General features: G+C 33.4%; 1 protein-coding gene and 1 non-coding gene across 7 annotated transcripts in view; both read right to left on the reverse strand.

The window, feature by feature from the left end:
- The window catches only part of Lrrc4c (leucine rich repeat containing 4C), a 1,134,834-nt gene that overhangs the window by 504,643 nt on the left and 604,415 nt on the right, over positions 1–25,776 (reverse strand). The gene's annotated exons all lie outside the window — the stretch shown is intronic.
- On the reverse strand, positions 20,718–20,907 carry LOC125612182. Its single transcript, XR_007342523.1, has one exon. It is a non-coding gene; the product is annotated as a U2 spliceosomal RNA (small nuclear RNA).

Genomic DNA, 25,776 nt, shown 5'->3' on the forward strand with positions numbered 1-25,776 from the left:
CCCCAGCCCTAAACAGGCATTTTATAGAAGAAGAAATATAGTCAAAAAATATGAAAAATGCTTAACATCTCTAGGAATTAAAGAATAGTAAATTAAAACTATACTGAGATTCTATCTCACTTCATTCAAAATGACAATTATCAAGAATACAACTAGCAATAAATTTTGGTGAGGATGTGGGGAAAAAGTCTCACTTGCACATTGCTGGTATGACTGCAAATTGGTGAAACCACTATGGAAAGCAGTATGGAGATTCCTCAGAAAACTTGGAAAGGAACCACCATTTGACCCAGTTATCTCACTCATCAGCTTATACACAAAGGCTTAAAATCAGCATATTGTAGTGACACAGCCACATCAATGTTTATAGAAGCACAATTCACAATAACCAGACTATGGGACCAACATAGGTATCCTTCAACAGATGAATGGATAAAGAAAATGTGGCATATAAACACAATAGAATATTCCTAGCTATAAAGAAGAATGAAATTATGTCATTTGCAGGTTAATGGGTGGAACTAGAGAATATCATGCTAAGTGAAATAAACCAGTCCCCAAAAAACCAAGGTTGAATGTTCTCTCTGGTATGTGGATGCTAACCTATAACAAGGGAGGGAGAGGAGGAAATGTATAGAAGTTTATAGGATTAAATAAAGGGGAATGAAGTGGAGGGAGGGGGGAATAAGAATAGGAAAGACAGTAGAATAAATTGGATATAGCTTTCCTGTGCTCATATGTGAATACATGACCAGTATAATTCCACATCATGTTCAACCAAAAGCATAGGATCAAAATTATAATACTCTGCACCCTATGTATGTATAATATGTCAAAATATACCCTACTGTCATGAAAAGAAAAAAAAAATGAGCTGTTTCTTTCTACTACCCAAAATTATAACAATAGGTAAGAATCAGAAAATTTACATTCACAGGAACAGTAGTAGAGCTTACAGCATCTTCTCTTTAGGTGCATAAATTTTAAAAACTGAACAACAACAATAACAACAACAAACAATGGTTTTGCTTCAGAAATTTCTGCATCATTTTATTTAAATATCATAATAACCAATGGATGTACTTTGAATTTTCTCATTTTACAGAGAAGGGCTTAGGTTATATAGGTTTCCAACATCTTCTAGCAGAATGTGAATTTTGCTTTTTCTGATCCATTTGTCTTTGTATCTGATGGACTTTATTATGAAGGAACTATATTAATCTGGGCCTCTCTAATCTTGGTTTGTTTCATGTAAGATATGGGATTTTAGTGTCTGTCTTATAGTCATCATGTTTAGTATAATGATCAGAGGAGGGAATATGTGTGGGTAAATCATAGTAAACATAAAATTAATATCAATGGTATTAATAATAAATTTTTGACATCTTATTAATGACAATAATCTTATTAATTATATTAATAATATCAACATCATTAATAACTACCATGAGTCCTCTGGCCTGATGATTTTAGTTCAGTGAGTTTTAAATTGGCTTTGGACTGGATTTGTCATGAATTAAACTTGGAACGGGTATTCATTAAAAATCTTCATGTGCAGCTCAGTGTGATGGTGCACATCTATAATCCCAGACTATGGAGGCTGAGACAGGAGGATCCCAAACTCAAGGCCGTCCTGGGCAACTTAGACCCTCTCTCAAAATTAAAACAAAACAAAACAAAACACAGAAAGGCTTGGGGTGAGTCCTTAGTAGTACAACATCCTTGGAATCAATCCTCAGTATCTCAGAAACAAACAAATAAACAAACAAAAACAATAACAAAATAAAAGACAAAGGAACCTTTACATTTATGAGAGTAGAACCCTCAGACTTGCAACCTCCAGGACTGTGAGACAGAAATGAACTTACTCATAAGCCACCCTGATGTTTGTAAAATCCCTGGTACTTTGCAGTAACTCTTAGTGAAGACTACTCTGCCCCATAGGGCAATGCAGAGAGTGAAAAGGGGAAGAAGAGGGGAAATGATGAGCAGAGGGACTTGCAGCAAGGGAATCCCAATTCCTCCCAGCTGGCTACAGCCTGGCAGTTGCATAGTTCAGTTTTTTTCCAGAATTCTCCTGGGGAAAGTAGCAGAGGAGGCATTGAGTCTCATAGGCTTTGCCAGGGTTTAAATTCCAGTTCTACTATTGACTTCTCTGTGTAATTGAACAATGCACTTGACTGATGTATTAGTGTTCTCAGTTGATTTATCAGAAAAAGAGGAAGATAAGAACAGTATATCATAGGGGCCCTGGAGAGGACTGAATTCTAATGTGCATAAAAATCCTGAAGACAAACAGACTCTCACTGTTATACTATAGGTTTTGTGTGTTCTGGATGAAATAATTTCTCTCAAATAAGATGAACATACCATGTCAAAAACTCCCTGCAAGGTTCTTGCAAAACAGAATTGGATATATATTAACCATCTACAAGATATTATTTGTATAGATTATTTATTTCTATAAAATATTCCAAATGTGGCAAAGAAATGTGCACACTTTCCCCTGGCATGCTTTTTTCTGATGTGGCAAAGTAAAATCAAACAGAGTGAAAAACTTCAAAGCCTGTGACATAGGCAAATTGTTTCCAAAAAGTGTATCCATCAGAAGTGCACATGATTCCCTTAACTGTACCCTTGGTAGCAAAGGTATGAAAACTAGACCAGAGTTCTAATATAATCTCTTTGATTAATGATAGAATTAATTCCCCAGGGATTTTACTGTATTAATTATCTTATAAATTAGCTATCATGACTTCTACCTACTTCTCTATTAAGTTCTTCCTTTTTCCTTTTAGCTCCTTCCTTCTGTGTAATTTATGAATGAAGGATGAAATTTATTGTTGTATTTATGTTTATAGTTTGTCTTTTAGAACAACATTAATTTTAAGAAAGACACAAAGCTAAGAGAAAAATTTTAATATAGCATTTTATTTTATTTTTTTTAAGTTTAGCCTTTGTGTAGTAGACTTTGTCCTAGCCTGGTCACATATTCTTTGCTTACCCTGGAGGTCATCAGTGGACAATTACCAAGAATATCTACTACTTTCTGACCCTCACTAATGGAGAGATTTTTTAAATTGGTGAATCTTGTGCCAGAATCTGTGGTCTCTAAAGATACAACCAAGAAGTGTTTGAGAGTTGCTTAACTTTGCCTCTGGGAAGACTTCTGCAGGCTATTTCACATTTCTCCTGGAGTGTCCAGTTGCCCTTAGCAGTGATCTGCTTAGCACCACACCTTTTATTGGCTCTCCTATCTTCCCTACTTTACTTTTCACTACCTTATATATTCCCTGGGATTGTCTCCCCAATAAAGTACTTAGCCCAAGTTCTTGAATTAGGGATCACTTTTGAGGAATTGAAACGAAAAAAAAAAAGTGAGTTTTATGAAAGTGTTTTAGTATTTTCTTATTTTACTCTTGATTTTTCCATTTTCTAAAAACTGTACTTGATATACATGATATTGCACAAACATGATTTGTAGAAAGAGTCAAGCTCAAGAAAGAATTAAAAAATTTCTCTATCATTTATAACTGAAAAACCCCTGTGTTGGAAGACTTGTGATGATTTTGTTCCTATCCAGATGTTACTACAGAAACTTTTCCTTTTTGAATTTCTATTATTGTGGAGTTTGAAAAAGTTTGAAAATGATTGGACTAAATGATCACTAATGTACTTTCTAGCTCTATAATCATTTTACCTCCTTACAAGATTTAACACTGTTCTGGACACATACATTTTTTGGTTGGTTGAATGATTCTTCCCCTTCACCATTGTTACATTTCTAACTTATGTAATGACTTGGTCTGCACACCCATTTACTTATTCTTTCATGCGTTCACTTAGAAAATATTTGCTGATTGTGTTCTGCATGCAAACAGGGGTTACTTAAAGTAGGGGAGAAAGCACTGGATTCGAATACATCATGATGTCTGCACCCAGCTCATACAGGGATTTTCCATGAACTTTAGCAAGGGAATTTTAAAAAACATTTTAAAATATTCTGGGAGCTATGAAGGGGTTACAGTGTACCAGACAGTTTTTAGGAGTTTTTCCATATGTTTAACTGATTTAATTCCATGTGATAGGTACCATTAGACTTTCCATTTTACAACAAGGAAATTAAGACTCAAAGAGATTAAGAGACTTGCCCTTAGTGATAACTAACCCTGGTAGGATTTAAACTGTGAACATAAATTAAGACCTCCCAAAAGAAGGGAAGTAAATGCATTCTATTCAGAGTTTGTGATAACAAAGTAATCAGCAACCATTATTTTCATTTGATGGAGATTCAAAGGCAGTACAGAGGAGTTACTTATACTATTGAAGAAAAAAGGGGAGGCTTCCAAGTAGCTCAGATTGGAGAATGTGAGAGTGGGGTATTTGGAGGTAGTCAAACCTGAAGTGGGATGCCTTATGTGATTTGGATTGCATGTTTGACTTCCTCTGAGCAGTCCTAAATCTGCAGTGGGGAAAAGAATCAGGGAAGTTGACATCAATCAAGTCTTCTCTGAGGACAGTTTCTGTAAATATTTGTTGTAGTTGTGAGTGAGAATTCTCTTTCATGCATTGATTGGCCATTTTATACTGGCTACAGTTCAGATGTTGAATGTCCTCCAAAGTCCATGGGTTACAATCTTGATTCCCAGGATGGTGTTATTAGGAGATAGTGAAACCTAGTGAGAGGTCCTTTGTACAGCTGGAATATGCCCCTGGAAGGAGTGTGAGACTCTGCTCTCCTCCTCTTCCTCTCTTGTTTCTTGAGCATGATGTGAGAAATGCACTTAATCACAGGCCCAAAGCAAGATTCCAATTGATCACTGACTAGAACCTTTAAATTTGTGAGCCAAAATAAACCTTTTATCTTTATAGGTTAATTACCTCAGTTACTTTATTACAGTGACAGAAAGGTGACTAACACATAAGGGTATATTCAATCTCTTAGCATCAAGAGAATTTTACTTCAAAGTTTACTCATTGGACTCTGTACTTTGATTTCAAGAAAGAACATGTGTTCATACAATTTATAAATACCCGATGTAACAATAGGAAATTATTATAATTATTTATAACCCTAGCAAATGTTTAGAAAAAGAGCAGTGAAACCTATTTTCAATTAACATGTATTTTAACTTAGAGCAAATACACAGAGTAGGAAGATGGAGTTTAAAGAAAGAATGTGAGTTTTGGAGTTGAAATATCCTGATATCTCAAAATGTATAATTTTCAAAGAAACCAGGACTCTAGAAAGGAGTCTCAAACCTAAGTGGCTCCAGGGGCCAAGAAGGAATTACTAATGAATGAAGCAAGAAGATAACAAAATACAGAGTCATAGGCTGCAAGATTCCTATCTCAAATGTGAATCCTCACTCATTTTCCCCCATGTAGTACATTTCCCAAGTGTGGCAGGAGATTAAGATTTCATGTGAAAATTCTTGATTTGAAAACTAATTTTATAAACACAGTGTTTCAAACAAAACAAACTAATAAACAGAGCTTGATAGTAACCGAAGCATCCTTTTTGTGAGTCTTGTATGGCCTGCTGACCACCATTATGAAACAGTGCCCCGAGAATCCCTCCAGAATGCACATAGAAGACTCCTAGGGAGCTTCTCCTTACCGCTACCAGGCTAAGCAGGTTATTCAAGCTCTTCCCACTCCTAGGCAACCAATTTTCTTTGCATCTCCAGTGCTATAACAGGACCAGGAGGTAGCAATCAACATATGTTCTTTCACATAAACCTCACTGCAACCCAGTGTGTTAGGTATTAATAAAGCCTTCAGGCTTTCAGGAAACTGGAGCAAAATGCAAAACAACTGTGCAAGAGGATACAGAAATAACTATATACCAACATGCCAAGCAAACAGACAGGAAATAACCAATTAGTGTATAATGAGGTTAAACACTTCACCATGGTGAGGTAAGAGGAAAGCCTTCAAAGGAGGTGACAGGAATTGGTAAACTTAGGGCTTACTCAGGTTATAAGTCTGAAGACTAAAGACAAGCAAGATTTTTGAATACAAGTTAGTATCAAACATCATGATCCTTAGCAAAATACTTTAATTGAAGTTAAGCAGACTCCTTCTAAAATATTCACAGGTAGCAAAAAAACTCCTTCCTTTGTCCAGAAGTTGAAAAATGCCCACTTTAGAGAATTGTGTCTCTTGAGTAGGTCGATTTCTTATTTAGAGGTGTGGTGTGTTTGATTGTTTTGTTTCACAACTGTCTCTATGGGAAGGCAGAGGATTTTTATGGTAAACTAGAAAGCTAGATTTTTCTTTTCTTTTTAGTAAGACTGAAGTTATCAGTCCAGTTGTTTTTTTTTTTTTTCCAGAAAAGAGATCTGGTCATTTCTATTTGCTCCTTTATATCTGAGTTTTCATGCAGGTGAATTATGTTTTAATCCCCTCTGCTTCCTAATCAAGATTATGCATAATACAGATGGAAAACAATCCCAGGAGAAAAATCAACACACAATGCATCAATTCCCTAGGCATTCAGCAGAAAATGAGCATGTATTGACCAATGAGTGGAATAATAGCTTTGTTGACAATGTCAGTGGAGGTGTTCAATCTCCAGGCAGAGGGGCTGGAGAAAGAAAGCTAGAAATGGGGTAAATAGCAGTGTCTCTGCTTTCTTCACCTCTCTACAAGTTCTTCTAGCACATGGATGCACAATTTCTACATATTATTATATTACTTTGAAAGAAGTTTATAACTTCTTTTTCTGAAAAGTTCTGGGCACAGTTCAAAGAGCATAAAATATGAAAATTTAACATTGTAGAACAAGAAACAAAGCAAAGAAAGTTAGAATGAAATTGCAAATCCCTGGAGAATCAGGGTCTAGGTGGAAAAACCCTTTATTGAAGAAGCCAATTGTAAACAGTAGGCCTTGAGGAATTATTTTGTTCTTGGTAAAATGATGATAGGTTTAGGGAAGTTAAGGAAATTCTCTGTAGATAATATAACAAAGCAGACTGTCACAAGAAGTAATTACATATTTTTTTGAGAATTGTTGAGATTTCGATGAAAAAGACCAACAGACTTCTCATTGTACTGGGGGTACCTGGTGATGCATAGGGCAACATACTATATGCTTCTTTTAATCAAAAGTTTATTTGTGGAATATGAAGAATCTTATCAGTGAATGGCCACATAAAACTTTAGCAATATAAACTTTTTTTGTGGTGAATTAGAAACGGAGAAAATGCTTTATATGCAGCCCAAACATGAGATTAATACAAAAAGTGAAATTGGAAATCTTTCATACTATCACAGCCAATGAATAAATGAACAGTATTTCTGAACTTCCTTACAGCAGGTTGTTTATGGGATGTATTGTGCTTATTATCACTTTGTATACACATACCTACACACCTCTGCAATATTATAAACATAAAATCTCCATCAAAAGATTATTTAAGTGGGTTGTATTGCATTTGAGAAAAGCTAGTCAGTTATTTCACATATGTCAAAGAAGATAAAAACAAATAAAATAGAATAAAACCTAGCTGATTGACTATATTTGTTATCTAGCTATTAACGTGTTTTAGGAAGAGGAACTACTTAAAAATAAGGAAGCTGTATAAAAAGATTAGCATCCTGTTTGTGCAATTTTGGAAATAACAGACACTGAATTTTCAAAGGCAACTGTTCTTTAGCTAAAGATGACTGCGTGGACCTGTCGCATTGGACAGCTCCCAGTGAAGTGAATATATGCATGAGTTCATGGTGCGCAGTATCTTTAAGGGACCAAGTGGACTGCAGACCTTCCCTACATTTCTCCTTGCTTCTACCTTTGGGGAAATGAGGCCCGTGAGTTTCTTAGATGCTAACTACATTTAGAAAATTACCACAATGACTTAGAAGAGAAATGAGCCAGATAAACATGAAAACCCTATGGGAAGAGAGATTATTGGAAAGAGCAATCTTTGAACTACACAGTAAGAGCTACAGGGACAGAGCCAGCTACTGAAGCACAGTGTGGCCAAGGCAAAGAAGGAGGAGTTAATTCATCTTAAAAACATTCCCCAGGTCAAGAAAGAGGAGGGAAAATGCAAGGTGAGTGGAAGTGACACAGTGACACAGTCTGTTCTCCACCATGGCGTGAGCAGTTGGCTGAGCCAAAAGCCCTATTGTGTCCAGACACACTCTGTTATTACTGTTCTGCTATCAGTGCCAACACAGCAATTCTAAACACTTTATGCTGCATCCTGATTTGCCCTGCGGGGTGTAAGCTGCTGATATCTAGTCATTTCGAGACCGTGAAAAACAAAACAATTGCATTTGCTACCTGGGAGATAGAAGGCAATGCATACCAGTGCTGTTAGCTTCTGAAGCTCTCTTCTGCTGTGTACCATTGTAGCTGAAGTAATTGAACTGGAAGCTCAATATAAAATAAACCCCCTGCAATCTTTAATACCAATAGGTCTTCATCAAAGGAAATAAAAGCAAGACTGAGGTAAACAGAACATCAGGGAAATTTGCTTCACCCATTAGGTCTGGAACTGTTGAGGAGAAACGAACCATTTTCTATCCAAGACTGGGGTAGCCTTTCAGAAAATAAGCAGTGGATATTAATTGAGGCTGCTTTCTTTCCTAACTCTTTCATCCTTACCCTCTGTGGGAATCATCGGGTATATTTTCATCACTTTCTTTTATTGAGTTTTATAAATAAATGATTTGAGAGAAGCAATCAATTATAGTCCACTGATGAGTATAATTCAGAAAAAACAAAACAAACAAAAAACAGAGTTCCTCTTTGCTAGAGCTAACAGCAGCTAAATGCTGCTTTTGTACTTCTACTCTCAGAATGTATTGCCCTAGAAGTGCCAGAGAGTTATGTTGTTGTTGATGCTGTTTTTCTTTTATTGACTCCGATGGCTATACAGAAACATTATAGAAGTTAAGTTTCCAGTGCCACAAGGCTACAACGAGGTGTCTTACGCTAATGGGGACAGTCTATTTTAAGGAGACAGCATAGTTCCAACAGCCAATAAAACATGTGTAATGTTGCACCTATTTACTACAGTGCAGAAGGATTGCCCCAGAAGCATCAGTGTACAAACTGATGTAGGCTGCCTTGTTTATGGGGGTAAAATGGATCAGGTTTACCCACATGATTCTGCTCTGGTCTTTACTTTCTTCTATTATCTTAGCCACCTTCTCTTCCTCCTTTCCTTCTTCAAACTTCATAGCCGTCCCAACCTATTTTCCTTTATTTTGTTTTTTAACTGTATTCCCTTTTTGTTGTCCTTGCCATTCTTCTTTCTTAGGTATCTTTTGGGTAGACATTATATTCTGGTTACACGATAGGCAACAAAATATCATATGAGCTCTCTGTATTTGAATGTTGTGGCCTAACTTGATGTATTGCAACATAATGAAAAAGCAAACTCAAAATATTAAGTGAATTAAGTGAAGGAAATAAACCATTTGTTGGTGATCAGGGAGATCCTAGGGAGGCATCTGGCAAGAGAGGGATTTTGCATATGTTGAATACATGTATTTATTTACTTATCCAAGAATTATAGTCAACATAACTTAATCACTTTCACTTTTTCCTTAAAACTCATCTGCCTGACATGCTATTGTAGTTTTGTTTATTGTCTTCATCTGTCATAATGTAAGTTTCTGTAGACAGAGATCTCATCTCTGTTTATTGTTAACATGTCACCACCTTTAGTTTGTCAAGTCTGGCATAGAGGAAAAAGGAAAAAATCGTAAAATTAAATGAAAAAGGGTCACTGCTCTATTAATTTTCTATTGCTACTCTAATGAATTACACAAATTCAGTGGATCAACCCATCACAAATTTATTATCTTATGTTTTGGAAGTCAGAAAAGTGTAAAACGGAGCTCATAGACTAAAGTCACAGCGTCTGCAAGGGTGTGAGTATACAGAGGACTCAAGTTCCTTTCCTGACCTTTCCCAGCTCCTAGAGGCTTCTCACATTCCTGGGCAGTGAGTTCCCTCCATCTTCAAATCTGCAATTGTATCACCCAACCTATCATCCTGTTTCTATAATAAATAAAATTATATAAAGTAAACACACGCACACACACACATGCACACACACTACACACACACACCTATAGAAAAGAAGAACCTTCCTATGCAGAACATTTTACTGAGATCTGAAATATTGGATTAATATTTTACAGTATGGTGTTATGTTTTTTCCCTAAGTAACTATGTTTTCATTTCAAACAATAGTATAATGTGTCAGGAGTAATAATTATATATATATATATATATATATATATATGTAATAAAATAATTCTCAGAGTGAAAAATAAAATAATGTTGTATGGTAATGCTTTCTAATCAGCAAAAAATTATTTGTATATTAACTATAGCTTTATAAAGAACATGTCATTCTCAGATAGTACTTTGTTTCTATTGAAAAAAAATAACCTTTTTTTTTTTTTTACAAAAATTGAGCATACAAAAACAGAAAAGGAGGAAAATCCAGAAAACCTACACACTGGGATGATTGTTAATGATGCTATTTATTTCCTTTGTGTTTTTGATATCTGAATATATTTCACAACCTATAAATTACATTGAATATTGTTTTTTCTCCTTCAGTAATTTAGAGTGAATACTTTCCCTTTAAATATTATTTAAGAATGTCATTTTAATTATTGTATAATATTCAGTAATTTAAGTGCATAATTATGTTTAATTGTTCTGCTGTTTTTTTAACTTATTTATACATTTTTTTACTATTATTAAAAGGCCATCACAAACCAAAATTCTTAAATAAAGATCTTTGTCCACATATGTGATTATGTTCATAATAATATTTTTAAGGATACAAAAACAAGTGAATAGTAAAAATTGGATTTTCATATCATAGACTATACTACAAATGAATGAACTCTTTGTCTTTCATTCTACCATTTTTATTTCAAAAACTGTTTTTTGACAGTTACAAAATGTTACCTCCTTAGTATAATATGTATTTTTCACAATGAAATTGAAGCTGAACTTTCTTCATATGCTTCAGTACTTTCAAATAGTCTCCTCTTATCTGTGGAAGTTTCATCCCAACACCCTTATGGAATGTTTGACACTACAGGTAATTCCTAACCCCATCTATTCTGTTTCCTTATATGCACACCTATGATAAAGCTTCACTTTTTCACTTGAAGTAGTTAATGGTTTCTCTTTGGCCTTTCAAATTGCAAGCATCAATATTCTTGCACCTTTGGGCCATTATTGAATATAAAATAAGAGGTTTTTGAACACAGGCACTTCAATACCATGACAGTTGATTTGATAACCAAGATGGTTGTAAGTACTAATGTAAGGGTATTGTATGGTGAAATGGCAAAGGATGGCTTGAAATTTCACCATATAATTAAGAACAGAATGCAGTTTAAAACTTACAAATTATTTCTGGAATTTTCCATTAAATATTTTTGGGCTGCAATTAAGTGTGAGTAACTGAATCCATAGAAAGTAAAATCCTGAATAAGGGAACACTACTACAATTTTACTTCTTTGTACTCTCCATTCTAAGGTTTTGTAGAAGAATCCAATTCTGCTGAAACTAGAGAATACAGGAAAACATTTCCTCTTTTGATTTTTTCTGTAGTTCATGTCCTAAGCAGTCTTGCCTTACATAATGTCCCTCGTTTTCTGTCCACACCTTAATTTCAAGAGGACAATGGAAGAGAAAGAAATAAAAGGGAGAGGGAGAGGGGGGGCAAGGGGAGGAAAGGGAAAGTCCCTGGAGAAAGAGAGAGAGAGAGAGAGAGAGAGAGAGAGAGAAAGCGCGCGAGAGAAAGGCAGGTGGAAGAGAGGGAAAATCCCTGAAAAAAAAAAAAAAGAAAGAAAATGAAATGGGTAACAAGAAAATGGGTCAAAGAATACAAAAGGCAGATTTCCATGGGTGAGTTCCTTACCATTCATTCCCTACGACACACAAACACCTTCATCAGATGGAATTAAATTAAAGCCTTTGTTTTCCTACAATTCCTAACATCATTCATTACAAACATTTGAATTTTGAAGAATTTTGAAATGTATGCAAGAGGATCTTACACTAGCAATTGTAGAACATGAATGGTAAGTCTTTTCAATGTGAAGCCAAAGAAACCAAGGATAGGGGCTGTGATCTGTTCAAGTTCACCTGGTAAGTGAGCTAGGAGTGTTCATATCCAATATGGTGGAGTCTCCATAAGTATGTCTATTTCATCTAGCAGTAATATCTAAACATTTAGTTTATTCCAAAAATCTATTTATATGCTAGGTACTAGTGATACAACACAAACACACACACACACACACACACAAACATTTCCCCAAGGAATATTGATGGAGCTGATATCCACTTGTATGATTGAGAGTTTATTAAGGCACCTTGATAATTTAGTGTATATAATATTTACATCATACCTACAATTGTTAAAAAATTCTTATTTAGAATACAAAGAGAATGAATCCTAAGTTTGAAAAAAAAGTGTGTGTGTGTGTGTGTGTGTGTGTGTGTGTGTGAATTCTTTATAAATTAGTGTGGAAGGTTTTTGTTGTTGTTGTTGTTGTTGTTGTAGTTTGTTTGTTTTTTAAATGACAGATCCTTAGTGAAGAAAAAAAAATGTTAGAATCCCTTTAAAATTCAAAGCACTATTCATTCTTTACTATTGGATGCCCTCCATGTCATCCTTTGAATAGCCATTCCTATATGAAGTTAAGGGGAGGGCTAGTTTTCTAATGTTTCAATTTCTGGGAAATGATGGAATGTCTTAGATGATTGAAGATAACATAGCTAAAAGTTACAGCTTGTGTCTTACCCCAAACAGATTAATCCTCAAGAAACCCCTGGAGCCATCCACTTTCCTGTCATGTAATTTTGTTTAAACATGAGACAGTCTTTGGATATATCATGGTTGGGAAAACATCAATTATAGAAACACACATTGGTTTTTATTCGTCTTTTCCTTTTACTGTAATAATCACTTACCTTCATATGTGCATATACTGTGGGAAATAAGAATGTTTAAAATGGGGAAAGCTTAGCACTGTGCAGCATAATTTATAGAAATGTCAAAATTACAATATTTCCCATTAATATTAATAGGTTTCTTTTATATATCAGTCTGAAGTTTGCAATGTAATTTTGTATGGTATCTTACATAATTATCATACTTACTCTAAGAATGAGATATTAGTGTTGCCTTAAGGGGGATGAAATATGGTCCGGGGAGATTATGTTATTTGCTTAAGATTAAAAAGCCAGCAAATGACACAATTAGTACTTGGATTTTCTAGAGAATCTAATTCAAGTGCACTTTTTATTAAAACAAGTATATTAATACTGAATCCATTTTAATAAGTAGTTTGCCACTTAATTTAAAAGTCCTAAACTCAAAATACAATTTTAGTATTTAGAAAAAGTCAAAAGAATAAAAATTAAAACGAATGCTATCATTATTTACCCATCTATTGATGTGTATGCTGACAAACCCAGTCACTGACAGTATTCTGCTCCATTCATTTGCTTCAAGAACCTTGAGCATGCTCACTTCCCTTTTCCCCAGTTAGAACCGCCATGTTGTTTTTATCCTTTACATTATGAATCCTTCACTGTGTGATCAAGAAAATATAAATCATGTGGCTTCACCTTCCCGTAAAAGTGTCTAATTAAGATTAAACTTGTCCCTGTGGTAAATGTAAAATGATTTAATTATAATCAAAATGATCTCAATTGAATAGCTTCTATTTCAAAGAGTCACTCTCCTAGTGCTAAGAAGCTCATTAAATTCAATTTGCAGTAATGTACTGCTGTCATGTTTCCTTTCTGAACTACGGTATTATATTAAAGTTCTTTGATTATTTCCCTGTAGGGTAGCCTTAATGTGACACACCATGTAAGAGAAAAGCTCAAAAGAGACTCAAAGATGAACTACGTTTTTAAAAAAATTTCTTCAATAGATGTTCATACTTAGCAGCATGAAAAATATTCAATAAAGAGTACTTGCAGGCTGTTTTATGAAAGAGGGAAAAACAGTAATACAATTTATATTGATGTTTGTCCTGGAAGTCTAAAGAGTCTATATTTATATTTGAAAACATGTGCATTTCCATACAATACAGATGATACCCTTTGGTATGTGTTTTTACATTCATCATAGGCATATACTTTTCATTTATTTATGAACTTAAAGACATCATTGCTCTTTTCAAGGAAGTTCAATCTCCTTGATATGTGGAATTACTATTTGCAAGATGGAGAACTCCTACAATATAAAATTAATATTGAAAAATCTGCATAAAAATTCATTGTTACTCAAAAAAATCAACTGGAAAATTTTAAAACCATTTTTCTTTTAAATATGAAAATATTTTTTTCTAGTTCACTTTTTCACAGATAAAGGTACTAAAAGATGTGTGTTTCAGAGGTAACTAGTCTACAACCAAAAATGGTAAGTTCCTTAAAAGATGTTAGACAAGATAACTATATATAGTAAACACAGTTGAAATAATTGATACAAATATACATAAATCTTTTTAAAAATATTTCAATAGTCATACCTAAATTTATAAACCAATCCCACATCCATAATGGAAAGCAAATTATTATTATTAATAGATGTCATAGAAAGAAATGATATGATGCAGTTGGGAATTTTGAAAGATGTTGAGATTCATGTTTTTTAATTAGATATTACACATGTCAACACAAAACTATCATTTGTCTTTCTACTGTTTTGATTAATCTCTAAAGCACTGATATCAGGACAAAAATAGAATATAATAAATAAAATATGAATACTTCTATCCAACAACAAAAAATATGGTGCTTTGTTTAGCTTCTAATGAATCATTTAATACAATTATCAGTTTAGGTAACAGGAAAAACAATCTCTTTTACCCAATTTAAAAATTTCCTCGAATTGTTAAATTTGATTTTGTTTGTTTATTTTCTTTGTTTTGTCTTGCTCCTTTCAATCCCTTTCTTTTATGAAATACAAATGTGTCTAAATATATAAATTAAAAATTATTTGCATAGAGATTGGAGCAGTTCAACCTCTCACCAGCGGCAAATCAATGCTTATTTTTCTACATCTGTATCAAAACAATGTTGTCTTGGAAAAAACTGGTGACAATGAAGTGTTACTATTTCATATAATTTTCACATATTTGATTTTTAACAAGGTTGGACATATTTTATATATTAATATCTCAGATATATTTGTTGCTTTTTGTTTGTATTTTGTTATTGGCCTATTCATATATTTTATTCAATGGAACATTCACATTTTCTGCTAACAATTAAAAATTCTATTTAATGGATGGAACTGGAGACAATCATGCTAAGTGAAATAAGTCAATCCCCCAAACAAAAGGCCAAATGTTCTCTCTGATGTGACAGAGCTGATTTACAATAGGTAGGAGAAGGGGAGAGGGAAGGTTCTCTGGATTGGAGAGGGAGGAGTAGGAAGAAGGGAGGAGAGATGGGAATGGGAAAGACAGTAGAATGAATCAGACATAGATTCCCTATGTTGACATATGAATACACAAGCAGTACAACTCTACATCACATTCAACCACAAAAACAGGAAGATATACTCCATATATGACATGTCAAAATTCATTCCACTGTCATGCATAACGAAAAAGAACAAATAAAAATTAAAAAAAAAGAATTCTCTTTTTTTAAGTATTTACTGTCTACTACATTTGATTGTAAGTAAGTACTTTCTCCCAGTTTGTAAATGAACTGTCTTTTCATGAACGTTGTTATCCCTCATTCTGAAAATCCTCAGCTTGAAGGAATTGGATTACCCCCCAAATATTATAAACCCTTTGAGAGGAGAAAATCTGCACTGAGTCTTATTCAGCTTTAGAATATCATATATCGTCTACCATGATGTCTTTCAGGAAGAAAACAGTTTAAATACATTGAAATAAACTATTACCTTTAAAAAATACCATTCTTTTCTCCTTTTGCGAACAGTGCAAAGATATGGTTTAACCACTGGTTACCTCTATTCCTCATTATTTAGCAGTTAGTGTGTAGCCAAATCATTAAAGATATTCAAATATTGGCTGAGCTATATATTTTTCTTAACTCAACATACTACACACTTTGTTTGCTAAACCTGCATACTTAACATTTATTAAGGTTATCTGGTCACTACCTATTTTTAATTTTATTTCAGGGCACTCTCATTTTATTTCTTTATTTGTATCCTTACTATTTTGTAATATTCTAAAATTGTTTGAAAGAGGCTATTCTAATCCATTTAAACACCATTTAATAAAACAGAAACATGTTTTAAATATAGCCAACATATATAATCATAGTGATACATACTCTTAGTATATTATAGGTACTTTAAGTGCCTTCGCTTATTTATTTCCTACAATCATCCCCATTCAATAGATGAAGAAACGGAAACTAAGAAGGTTTACATGATTTATCCACAGATACAAAGCCAGTAGGTTCTAGAGCTGGATTCAGACCACAAAGATTGGTACCCATTACCAATCTAAGCTCTACTGGAAAGAAGGAAGGCAGAGAGACGTATATGGATACAGAGACATGGATATACTTTTCTCATCTATGGAGCAGATGCCACTTACCACAGGGATGCTGTGAATTCACAGGTGTGAGTACTCCTGTTTTAGTTTTCATCATATAGTAAGTATTATTTGTGAGTTTGTATTACCATCTTTATTGTTTCTTCTGTATTGTAGCAGTATTTACTAGCATCTTTTATATGACGTGTTTCTTCCTCTTTAGCTTTTCCTCATGGTCTCCTCAGATCCATTTCCCTTCTGCATTATCTAACTAGGTGTGTCTTCTCAAGTGAGGACTCTGCATCCTGCTGTTTCACAGTTATGGTTTTTTTCAATCACTTTATGCATTCTCATATTTTGAACTGATATCACCACCAAGGCTATTTACCTATTTGAATCTCCATCAATAATCTGTTTCCTAAATTTAGCCGTGACGTTTTTTCCTTTCCTTTTCTTTTCTTTCTTTCTTTCTTTCTTTCTTTCTTTCTTTCTTTCTTTCTTTCTTTCTTTCTTTCTTTCTTTTTCTTTTTTCTTTTTGGCATCTGGGGGATTGAACTCAGGAGCAATTAACCACTGAGCCACATCCCCAACCCTTTTTTGTATCTTATTTAGAGACAGGGTCTCACTGAGTGGCTTAACACTCACTTTTGCTGAAGCTAGTTTTCAACTCTTATTCCTCTTGCTTCAGCCTCCTGAGCCACTGGGATTACAGTTGTGTGCCACCACATCCAGTTAAAACAAGACTTTTAATCTTTGGGTTCTACCTTTGCATCACCTATGTTGAAAGAATTTTACAAAACTATTTTTTAAAGTCTTATGAGACTGTTATGTATATTAGTAAACTCTGTGCTAAATAATATTAAAAGGTAAAGTTCAATAATTTCAGAATGTATTGGCTTAAAGGCTGAAAAGTTTTTAAAAATATAAAAATGAGAAATGGAAGAGTTCAACTTAGTTATTCTCAATGGGGGCAATTTTATAGCCCAGAGAACATTCACCAATATCTGGGCGCATTTTTGGTTGTCATGACTTGAAGAAAACTGCTGCTGTCATCCAGATGACAGAGACTAGGGATGCTACTAAATATCTTGCAATATACAAGAAAGGCCCTAACCACAAATGATTACCTGGCCCCAAATACTGTAGCCCCAAGATTGAGAAACACCAGTCTAACGTTAAGAGCAAAGTCAAGATTTGAAGAAATGGTCAAATAGCTATTAAATATGTCCTTTTCATTTTAAACATGAAAGAAGGACAGAATGAAAGAAATCGAAATTGTGTTCAGATTTGCTGTTTTCTTATAGAAAGATATATGATTAAACACGATTGGAAAGAAGCTATATGTTCAATCAAATTTATTTACTGTGCTGCTTTGTTACCTGTTCATTAAAATTCGAATGTTCAGTATTAGTAAAAGTTGGGAGAGGAGAATATGTGTGGGGAAGGAATAGATTGCTTAGGCAATGGATTAAAAAATAAGGGTTAAAAAGAGAGGAGGAATAAAAAGAGTTGTTTATCTTTAGCAAAATGAGGTGGTTCTTTATAGCCTTACACACACTGAGAGTAATTGATACCATTATACCATTCAACATATTGGAAACAAAACATGCAATTATTGGCAGATTCCAATTGAGCAGTTAATTAAGGTAAAATCTATCCCTATTTTTGGTGGATGTAGAATATATGTTTCATTCAGGCTTGGAAATGAGCTGAGTTTAAACGAAGCAGTAGTTAATAATCAACAAAATAATAAACAAAAAAATTTCTATCATTTTTGATGTTGAATTTTTCTTCCAATTTTGCTATTTCTTTCTTGAGATTGTGTATTTTATTATTTAATAAAGAACTTGAATTATTAAAATATCATGGAGAATTTACCCAATATTTTAATTATAAGTCATTTATATTTTTATATTTAGGATTATTGGTAAGACATTTTCAAAACAAGTATCAACTAAAAAAAATTGTAGAACAAACCAACCTTCTTACTCCAGCTCACAATATCTGATTCATGTTTTATTCCTCAATTAATTTATTAATTTAGGTAATTACATGAAGCAAGTCTGTCTAAAACCTAATCTCCAAGCAGGCTGGGCTTTGGTCTATTGGATTAGATAATTCTTCATATACTCAAGTGGTTATAGGAGTGTTGAGAAGCAAGAACTCCAGTAAACAGAGTCTGGAAGACTTTTGCATAATCTTAGGCAATAATCTCTGAACAAAGTAGCCTCAATTAAAAGTTAGAGATAATAATATTCTCATACCATGAGGTTGTGGTGAGAATTAATTAATGTTATAACCCTCCAGTGCTTATGCTAGTGCCCAGTACTTTATAATGCTTAATAAATATTTGTTATTATTAATAATAGTATTAATTATATTAATATACACTTCTACACACTTTATCCCAAGAAACTACATTGTTTTCAAATGTGTATAAACATTTCTATAAATACATATCTGCATGTGTATTGTATATTATAGAAAATCACTCCAACTTTGAATTTTAAAGATGATTAACTTTTAAAGTATAGCTACAAAGCATACATACACTTGCTCATGATAGACTCTGAAAGAATATTCATGGCCCAAAGGTGCTAAAACATAAAATTTATTCTTTTAGAACCTAAGTATATTAGTGGATCAAAATTATGTTAAACTGTAATTACATAACACAGAAAACATGTTAAAATTAAGCAATTATAAACATTTTTATGAACAGTAAATGTTACAGGAATTCAGAAGAATGTTAATGTAAAAGTTAACATATTTCTATGTGTGTATATATTCAAAACTAATTATATGTCTATATTAAGGAGTAGTTACTGCCTTTACACAAACACATGTATTGAATTATTTAAACCTCTTAACAATCCAATGTAGTAGTTATTCAGAATAATTATGTTTTACTAGGATTTTTCTTAGAAAGTCAAGATAAAGTAACTTGCCCAAAGGCTTATAACTGGCTATTCAAGTCATCTGAAGTTTAAATTTTGGATCTATTTAACATCCAAGTCTATGACCTTAACTATGGCTTACTTATACTGAAGGCAGAGGCTTTGGTCTCTTCCACAGTTACTGATCAAACTTCAGTATAATAAAGTGTTTTGAAAAGCATAAAATCATTATTAAATACAATAAAGTCAGTTTGGGGAGAAAGACTATTATAAAGACAGTGGTCTTAGCAGTTATGTTGAATAGACTTCTTATAAACAATAGACAGAATTACATGTTTTACTGCATTGACATGAAAGTAAATACTTTGTTAGATATTTAATTTCTGAACTAGTTTTGTTGATAGCATATAAACATGACCTGAATAAAGAACCAGGGAAATTCTGAGAGTGGAAAGGAAAGTAATTTGTGGATGCAGAGTTAAAAAAAAGCAAAACCACTGAGTTTATGTCACAGATAATAACTGAGAATGGTCACCCCTTTGAGTAAAATCATGAAAGAAAGAACTGGGCTTAATGTTTTTTAATTTATAAGTTGGAAACCTAAATGCATGTCCTAATGAGAAGCCTAATATAGAATAACAAATTCATCACATTAGGAGAACCTTGCCCTTTGCATTTCCTTGCTCCTGGGAACTTAAAGCTGAATTTTAATGTTACATTAACATTTGCAATAAAAGTTAAAACCCTAAAACTAAAATGCAGACTTCCTTGTAGACTCATGTGGTAATTGTATGAAATAACCACATGTGATAACTCAGGAGGGATAAAAGGAAGAGTAAATTGTTGCCACATAGAATTAGTTGGGGATTTTTAAAGGGATTTGATAAAGTTACTAATTTTATGTCTACTCACCTTACCAATGGAAAAGTTGCAATTTGTCTCACTTTATTTAGTAGTCATCTTTTGAAAGTTCCTGCATCTCAAACTATTGCTAATATTTCCTTAGTCACTAATATTATTCCTTTTTGGGTATAATGCATTTTCATCCTGTTTCAAATATCATTTTAATTTTCACTTACTAGATTTCCCCAGCATCCCATAGCTAAAAGGTTTGTTTTAAAGAGTTCAATGTCAAACTTTGGTGCTATAAAGTATTTTTTTAAAGAGGTTAAATTTTAAAAATAATGTTCTATAGCCAAATAAAAAAAAAAAAAAGAAGAAGAAACCTGGACAGGAAGATTGCAAGTTTGAAGCCAGCCTGGGCAACTGTCTCAAAAAGCAAAAAGATCTGGATATGTAACTCAGGAAGCAGTTGTAAGGGCAAATAACTTGAATAGCTAGCATCATTCCTGATCACAAAGGATATTATTTGTTGAACACAGGATCCATTCTAAACATATTTCATGGCATCAGAAATACAATTGTCATAACAAGCTATTTCTACACTTGATCTTAGCCAAAAGGCCGAGAAGCAATAACAAGCTATTTCTAAAAACAAGTTCACAAATACCATTTACAAGAATGTTCCATTCCGTCAGTATAATCCCACCCATATTAACCACTGTATAAAGAATTAGCAAGACAGTGCGCATCAGTGTGAAAAAGAAAGCAAATTTAAAAAGGAGAAAGAGTAAGCATAGAAAAATTAGGATACTTCTCAGGAATCCCTTAAAAGACAGATTCTGGTTTACACCATAATCCACTAGACTAGAAGCATATCCATTATAAGTATTTGATATATTTAAAATACATCTAGCAAACAACAAAAAATTGCCTTCCGTTCTGATGTGATGTTTATTTCTCTGGATATTTTGCTGTTTCTTACAAATTTCCGAGCCAAACTAACTTCTGATATTGTTGAAGAAGGAATGAGTCCTTACCTGGATTACTCTCAGCAATATTTGCTGTTTTGACATTGATTTGAAATTTGGACAAAGCAAATAAGCATACCCTTCACAAGGTTTACACCTAACTAGACATTCCCTGTACTGATATATGGGAATACCCGTAAACTCCTCTGACATAAACCTGGGGCAGTTTGCTATCTGCAAAGTGCATGAGAATTTGAAGTCTACTATATGCAAGCCAGAACCCCACTTCTGACACTTTAAGTTTTTGTAAATTTTAAAAGCAACATGAGAACTCTGAATTTGTTTCTTTGACTTTAAAATTAGAATATTGATATTTACTTAAAAGTGAAGTTTTTGAGGGTTGAAATGTATATCCTGTCAAGAATTTTTTTACAGTCTCTCTATAATAGAGACAATTTTAAAGTGGGAAACTGAGCAAGATATTTTAAAATATAAACTCTCATCTCACATATAAATCCATCTTGTAATATACCTGTTTTTAAATCCAAAAGCTTTATGTTTGCAATAATATGTAAAATTACTGTGATTTATGTGTTTGCCCAAAGTCCCATACTCCTAGGTTGCTCTGAATGATTCTCACCTCCTGGTATTTACACCTCTCTTCAATCACTTTCTCTGTGGAATTTGGTGACCTGTGCTTTCCAAAAGACAGAGTGTAAAGCTCATGACTCACTCCTGAAAGCCAGTGTAGTTTCACTACCTCTCTCTTGAATTACTTGCTTGAAAGAACCAGAATTAGTTTTTTGACAGAAGAAGAAACAATCAAGTATGAATAAACACTCAAAAAGAAGAAATTTATGGGGAGGGGTTGAGGTCATTATTAGAAAATAAAATAGTAAGACACTGTGACACCAATAAGATAATATAAACATCGACCCATGTACCAGAATAGAGACACCAGATTCTAAAACATGCATATGAGGAAGCCTGATTTATTATGACTCATATGTTTTAATGGGAAAAGATAGAATTTTCAATAGAAGTTATTGAAAAGAGTTTATTCATATTAAACTGTTTATTTTTAGTTCTGTGATGTATGTCATAAAGCCAAGGATCAGTAAGTGGAATGACAATAAATTTAAAAGCTTCTGCATAGCAGAATAAACAATTAAGAATGTGAAGCAAAACCCTACAGAATGAGAGAAAAATCTTTGCCAGCTACTCTTCTGACAGAGAACGAATATTCAAAATATATAAATAACTAAAAAAATGAACAAAAAACCAATTAATCAGTAAGTTGACAAATAAATTTAACAGACATTTCTCAATGTAAGAAATACAAATGGCCAACAAGTATATAAAAAAAAATGTTCAACATCTTTATAAATCAGGGAAATGCAAAACGAAACCTCACTGAGGGGTTTTTCTCAATCCAGTTAGAAGGGCAATCATCAAAACAAATAATAATAAATGTTGGCAAGGGGAAAATGGAACACTTCTACATTATTAGTGGGATTTTGAATTAGTATAATGACTGTGGAAAATATGGAGGTGTCTCAAAAGGGATAGAGTCACCATATGACCCAGCTATACCACTCCTCAGTATCTGTCAAAAGGAATTAAAGTCAGCATTCTATAGTGAATGCATACCCTTGTTTATAGCAACATAATTTACAGTGCCAAGTTATTGTACTAGACCAGGTGCACATCAACAGAAAAATGGATTAAAACAACACAAAAGAATGATCCATTGATGGGAATAAGGAACATATAACACTCACAAAATACTATTTCCAAAATAAACAAAGATCTCTACAATATCTTCATATCAAGAGTTCTTGATAGGAAAGAAACTCCAAGTAGAAAAATGAGTAAAATGTTCAATAGTCTCTTCACATACAAGGGAAATCAAAGAGCAACATTAAAAAAAAAAAAAAGAGTGCTCAGTCATTAATCGTAAGGGAATTCTAAATCCTCATCATATAAGATACCATTTCAATTTATTTTAAAAAGCCACTGAATATAAACAGTGGAAATATATGGATCAGCACTACTTGTACAGTGTTGGGGACTGAAAAATAGAACTCTTACTTTGGAGAGATTTGCTATTATCTACAAATGTTAAATGTGTACCTACTTAGCATATGATCCTGTTATTGCACTCCTAAAACCACACCCTCAGAAATTCTTTTGCATAATCTGGATGTCATTGACAAGAATGTTCATAAGTGCAATTTGTAGTAGTAAGAACTGGAAAAGCCAAGCTTCATCAAGGGTAGACTAGGACACGATACAACATGGAATATAAGAAACATTATTTTGAATTAAAAATAAGTCCTAGAAAAAATATACAGAGTCTCTTTTATGAATTGAAAAATATGCAAACCTGCAAATGATATCAAACATACAAAATAACACCTCAAATGAATGATTTAAGTATTTTAAAACAGTAATATGAGGGATTTATAGGATTGGACCTGTAGACAATGCTGTTTGGGAACTGAGTATTAAATACATGTGTTTTCGTAAAAAATGTCATTTCATATATTTTATGTGTTACAAGTATTTTTACACTTCTACTTGATTTAGCAAGTAATGATTAATTTAAAAACAAACTTATGCCATCAGTTTCATATTGAGATTGATTATCAAGGAAGCGATTTTCCATGCCAGTAATTCTTACTGTAGACCCTATTTAAAACACACACACACACACACACACACACACAGATGAAATTCTGCTTCACAGTTGAGCCTCTGGGCAAGGGGTCATAGCAGATGTTTGCTGTGAGCTGAAAGGAAATTGGATAGATGCCAAAAGCAGAGCTTATGACATTGTTCCTATGGTGACAGAGGTATTAAGATCAGCATATAAAGAAAAGCATTAATGTACTATATCCAAGGGGCCATGAATTCCTGAAACTCTCAGTATACATTTCACAACTGCTTTAAAACCACATGGGAAAAGCATACATCCTCTGCCCCCATCTTCCTTAGCACTTGCCAAACTCATTTACCTTTTTTTTTTTTTTTAATTTAAAAGGGAATGAATCCTCTGTAGTCTAGAAAGCCAGGGAGGAGGTGAGACAGGTACTGGTGGAGAACAGCATTTACAGAGTTGTAGGGAGGTGACCATTGGAATAAAAATGAAGATCCAAGTGCTTGGCTGTGAGTATGTACAGAAATAAGGTCCCGATTGTGCTGCTCACACTTGAAAGCTGCTGCCGATCACACTGAGAAATGAACCATCATCTTGCCCTTTTTCTGCAGGGCTGACACTTTTAGTAGCTTTGTTCTGACCTGGAAGATTTCAGCTCAATTTAGAGTCCCGGTATTTTGAATACTGGTATCACCAGGTTCTTTTTTCATTCTCCGTGGCTTACAATCTCATTTATAAATCACTTGACATACTTAGGGATGGCTTCCCTGATAGAAACACATTTCCTCTGTTTGTCTTTCTGGATCATTTTCCCATACAGAAAAGAAAAAAAAAAAAAACAAAACAAAAAACAGGGCCATATATTTGCCATATTTCAAAATTTGTAAGAATTTTTAAGTTTATTTATTTATTTTTTTCAAGAAAACTTAATTTCTAAGATGTTAATGACTTTTAGGATTCTGGCACCAAATAAAATCAGAACTGGAATTCAATCCAAGGTCTTTAAGTTTTTGACATCACAAAGCTTCAAGCCTTTTTATTAGTATATTCCAAAGTCACTTTAAAAAGTCTGCTTGATGAAGAATTTTCAGGAGTGGGAAAATTACATCTTTTGCTACTGGCTTCTCTAGCTATTAATAACACAGTCATTGTGTTTTAGAGAATTGAGAATAATAATTCCTGAGTAAATTTTTGGTGTACTATATACTTTCACACACATTTACCCATTTACTATTCTCAATCAAATGATTAGATTATTAGTATTATTAATATCATGTCATTATTGATTTAGCTTCATGGGTGAGACTCTGAACACTCAACAACTAGGTAATAGAGGAAATTAGAAATCAAATGCTGTCTAAATCCAGCAAATATTGCCATGAAAATACTTGACCTTTGAGTTACATAAGGAAATAATGTCTCTATTTCTAAAAATGCAAGGATGGCATAAATATGTGATAATGTACACCAAGATGGTTATGTTTACTGTAACAGACATAGAACAGGCATGAGATTTAGAAACATCAAGGTCTATGTGCAAGTGTGTGTGTGTGTGTGTGTGTGTGTATGTGTGTACATTATGTATACATCTATATATATCCAACAATTCACAATGCTTGTATTCAAATTAGACAAAAAAGGATGTGCACATACATCAATACTTTCACACTTCCATTTATCCTTTAGTTACCATGTAATAAGATAAGATAGATCCTTAGATAATCATTTTTGAAGAATTTCAAAGAAATTGAAATGTGATCATAGGCAAGCACAGTGATTCTTAGGGTTGATTTTGTTTCCCAAGGAGGGACATTTGGCAAGAGCTATTTTTAGTTGGCAAAATGAGGGGAATATTACAAGGAATTATGGATGTAG

This window comes from Marmota marmota, unplaced genomic scaffold, assembly GCF_001458135.2.
Source record: "Marmota marmota marmota unplaced genomic scaffold, marMar, whole genome shotgun sequence".
In the NCBI taxonomy this organism is placed as follows: domain Eukaryota; kingdom Metazoa; phylum Chordata; class Mammalia; order Rodentia; family Sciuridae; genus Marmota; species Marmota marmota.